Consider the following 5108-nt stretch of genomic DNA (forward strand, 5'->3'; position numbering starts at 1 on the left):
AAAAACCTCCTTTGTCCTAATTAAAAGCAAAATAGTGGCCTAAACAAAGCATACTGAGTGACCTACAATTTATTCTAAACCCATACTAACATCTCAGATTTTACCCCTGAATACAGCGGCTGGTTCACAGCCTAACTTTCTTTTCTGAAAGGAAAGGTGAGAGTATTTGTCCCAAGATTTAGCCACCCACCTAAATATTCTTAGTCCAAGACAAAATCCGGGGAGTTGTCTGCTTTGTGGAAGAAAAGAAGGCTTCTCACTGCAAAATCAGCTGCAAAATGGGAGAAGTAAAATGAGAGAGATATGCCCTGGGATGGCCTTAGAGTTCTGTCTTAGAACGAGTTTTGAATTCTTGAAACTGACTAATCTTTTGGGAGAAGGATTGATTAAAAAAATAAAATAAATAAAAAATTTAAAAAGCAAAAAAGAGGACACCCTTCCCCTAGTGGACCACACCATTTTCTATGAATCACAGCAGACTTTTTTTTAATTTTTTTTTTTTTTTTTTGAGATGGAGTCTCGCTCTGTCACCCAGGCTGGAGTGCAGTGATGCAATCTCGGCTCACTGCAAGCTCCGCCTCCTGGGTTCAGGCCATCCTCCTGCCTCAGCCTCCAGAGCAGCTGGGACTACAGGCACCCGCCACCACGCCCAGCTAATTTTTTTTAATATTTTTGTAGAGACGGGGTTTCACCATGTTAGCCAGGATGGTCTCGATCTCCTGACCTCGTGATCGGCCCGCCTCAGCCTCCCAAAGTGCTAGGAATCTAGGCATGAGCCACTGCGCCCAGCCTTTTTAAGTTTTTTATAGCACAGACAGCTTACACTCATCTTTCAGAGAAGTGGCAACAGAGCAATTCTCAATTCCTATCCTTAATTATAACTGAATGCTCAAATTTCATCTTTTAAGGTAGAGATTTTGTAGTTTTAAATGATATGTACACCCTTGTATTTGTTGGCAGTGAAATTAATCAGTCACTTTTCTGCCAATTTAAACAGCCAAGCAAGGCCTCTCACCCATTTCCTTTACAGTTTTGCATTTTGCCACTGTGTGGTCCTACTGCTCCTATAACAAATTGCCACACCCTTAATGGCTTCACATAATGCCAATTTGTTATCTTAAAGTTTTGGAGGTCAGAAGTCCAAAATCAGTCTCACTGGGCTAAAATCAAAATGTCATCAGGGCTGGCTGGTTCCTTCTGGAAGCTCCAGGGGGAAACCCATTTCCTTTCTTGTTCTCCCTTCTAGAGGCTGTTTGCATTCCTTGATTCATGAGCCGTACCTCCATCTTGAAAGTACATCACTCTAATTTCTGCTTCCACGGAGTCATCTTTTCTGCCTTCTTCCAACAAGAAACCTCGTGATTACATTGGGTTCACCAGATATTCCAAGATAATATCCCTATCTCAAGATTTTTAACTCACTTATCCTTCCTTTGCATATAATGTAACATACTCACAGGTTCCAATAACTGGGATGTGAACATCTTCGGGGGGGACCATTAGTCAGCCTGCTACAATTTAAAAGGTTCTAATCTGTCAGGTGTGGTGGCTCACGCCTGTAATCCCAGCACTTTGGGAGGCTGAGGCGGGCAGATCATGAGATTGGGAGATTGAGAACATCCTGGCTAACACGGTGAAACTCTGTCTCTACTAAAAATACAAAAAATTAGCCTGGCATGGTGGCGGGCACATGTAGTCCCAGCTACTCGAGAGGCTGAGGCAGGAGGATGGCGTGAACCCAGGAGGCGGAGCTTGCAGTGAGCTGAGATCGCAGGGGTGCACTCCAGCCTGTGACAGAGTGAGACTCTGTCTCAAATAAAATAAAATAAAATAGTACCTATCCTCGGCATATTTGGAGAACTATTATGTGTACCCTTTACCAGAAAAATTCTCAAAAGTTTAAGATTGATGCATCAGTTACAATACAAAGAGTAACTGAAGAGAGTTTGACAGGGATTATTTACAAATATATGAGCATGTTTCCCACAAAGGATAGAGAAACACTTGTAGAGTCATAATAATCCAAAACCCTGGGACTAAATCATTAAGAGGAAGAAGTAGCTACTAAAATTCCAAAATAACCATTGCTTTAAGAGAAGTTCTCCCTCTACATGACACTGTAGAGAGGAATATATCCATTGTTCACGATCAGCAAGCAAGGAAGGAACAGGGGAAGTGAATATTTTCCCAGCCTCTCTCCTCCTGCCCATACATTGGCTGAACCCAACCAGAAGTCACATAGCAAGAGAGTGAGACTTATTCATGCAACCCATTGAGTTTAACCTTCTGGGGCACAAAGAAGGGTGAAGAAGGGTGAAAAGTGAATATGATGGGACAAACAAATAATATTCTACTGGATAGGTCTTCTTGTTTGCCTTTCACCATCCACTATTGTCCTTTGTGCAAATGAAAAACATATTTCATTAACACAGGGGACCCACACACAAAGTCCTATCTATTGCCATACTATTAGAGAATTATGTCAATTCAGCCATATGCCCAATAAAAACCTAAAACTTATAACATATAGCAGAAGAGAAAAAGTTGGGGACAAATAGTTAATATAAAATATAGCTGCTGGCACTATTCACAATAGCAAAGACATGGAATCAACCCAAATGCCCATCAATGATAGACTGGATAAAGAAAATGTGGTACATATACATATGGAATACTATCCAGCCATAAAAAGGAATGAGATCATGTCCTTTGCAGGGACATGGATGGAGCTGGAAGCCATCAACCTCAGCAAACTAATGCAGGAACAGAAAACCAACCACTGCATATGCTCACTTACAAGTGGGAACTGAACAATGAGAAGACATGGACACAGGGAGGGGAACAACACACACTGGGTCCTGTCAGGATAGAAGGGTTGCGGGGGGAGGGAGAGCACCAGGATAAATAGCTAATGCATGCAGGGCTTAATACCTAAGTGATGGGTTGATAGGTGCAGCAAACCACCAAGGCATACATTTACCCATGTAACAAACCTGCACATCCTGCAAGTGTATCCTGGAACTTTAAATTTTAAAAACTAAAAAATAAAAAATAAATTTTAAAAAATATAGCTGCTGCCAGAGCCTTGTGACAAAGTTGATAATCATGGCTTCCTTCATTTGCCACCATTGTTCCTTCTGCCAGCAACTGGGCTACTCCAGAATTTTCTGATGGAGGACCCAACCCTTAATTCTGACGTGATCTGTGTTCCTAGTATTGTTTTCTTTACTGAATTGCCACAATTTCCCATTGAACACTATTACTGGACATAGAAGGATCATGACGTATCCCAGTGGACCATCTAAGTTGCAGACATGATGCTCTTTTCCCTCCCTTGTGCAGCAGCAACCTGATTTTCTCTGGGTAACCAGGACCAATCTTCCCTGATAGTAAAGTGAACATATTCTTTGCCAAAATGCCAGTGAGAAATCTTTTTCTAACTTAACGAAACCATGACTGTGATGCCTGGAGGAAGCATTTACTTCATAAGGATTGGGACTTCCAAAGCTACCTAACTCAAGTTTATGGATTATGAACAAAAATTTCTCAAATGACTTTATTAGGTATGAGAGACCATAAGTGGAAGCACTTCTGCTCCTTGGCTCCTGGAAGCGCACATTTTGGCTATGAGAAAGACAGCACCATATATTCGTTGCAACATTAAAGCATATGCCACGTGTTGTAGTATAGCACTCCCACTTCGCAGAGTAAAGAAAATACAGAGGCAGATTCACCATATATCCTTACATCAGCATTGCAGGTTACCTCCTCAAGGGATCTGCTGCCCCACTCTCAATAAGGGACTCAGGATCTGTGAGTTGGAGTAGGTCTAGGAATTGAATATGAGGCCATTAATTCTCACTTTGGCAACTGAAGTCAAATTTCTGCCCACTAAACATAGACTTTTTCCACACATGAGAAGCAACACCTCACTAAACTGCACATCTATTTTCATCTGTAGAGATTCCATGATCAATGAGTCATTGCCACAAGTCCCGGTGGGTCAAACATTCTGATTACCACTCCATCACTGCAGCTTATTAAGATAATTGCACTCATCTTGTTTCTGCTGGTTAAGCAGTGACATGTGGCCTCTACCACTCTGTGATCCCATTATTCCATTGAAATCTAGGACTCCAGTGCCAATGCATTATCTCCTACTATCATCTCAGCATGCAGAGAACAGCCATTGCAAACACTGTCGTTTTTCCCAGCCGATACATTTCTGAATGCTCAGGTGAAGGGATTTTCTTCTCAGGGACATATGTAGTGGGTGGCTGAATGAATTATATGTAACAGATTCATCCCAACATTTATATTTTCCTGATTTTAGGACTTCTTTCACTAAAATATTCCAGGGAGGCTCCAAATTTATTCATCATTGACTCTAGATAACCATTGAGTCTAGTCTTCCATTCAGTATTTTTACATCATTCCCAGATGGTTGACCCAACACATTAAATCTAAAACTCAAGTAAATGCAACATATAGATAAATTTATCCCAATATAATCTTATATTTTTCCTCCTTGGCTCAATACTTTTTGAAGCTACTTATATGTGCTACATAAACTCCTGTTGGTAAAACCTGGCAAGGTCATGAAATTCTTTGAGTACAGTCTATTTCCTTCATAACCAGGTATTGTACAGTCCCTGTCTGTGCTCTCCTGTGTACCCCATTCTATTATTGAATGACTGTGTGGCTTTGGACAAGTCACTCCATGTTTTTGAGATTCTTCTTTAAAATGAAGGTAATAATACCTACCCATAGGGTTGGTGCAGGGATCAAATAGGCAATGTAAGTAGATAGTTAACAGCACACAGCCTAGGACAAAAGAAGCTAGCTTTTTACCCCCTCTAAGGAAAACTTTGAACCATATTCCCAGATACAGTANTTTCCAGATTTACCAGAAAAAGACAAATGCATCATAAATTGATATTTTAATTACTCATGAGTGGGACTGATGCTGAGCCTTGAGTATACTTAACAGGTTTTGTTTTTCATGAAAGCTTTCATTTCCGTTGACATTGGCAATCAGCTTATGAATCTTAGCTCCAGTGCGGTAATTATGTCAAACTCAGCTTAGGAGGGTAAAATGTTCAGTGGAG

This window comes from Rhinopithecus bieti, unplaced genomic scaffold (genome assembly GCF_001698545.2).
Source record: "Rhinopithecus bieti isolate Rb0 unplaced genomic scaffold, ASM169854v2 scaffold_26061, whole genome shotgun sequence".
Classification (NCBI taxonomy): domain Eukaryota; kingdom Metazoa; phylum Chordata; class Mammalia; order Primates; family Cercopithecidae; genus Rhinopithecus; species Rhinopithecus bieti.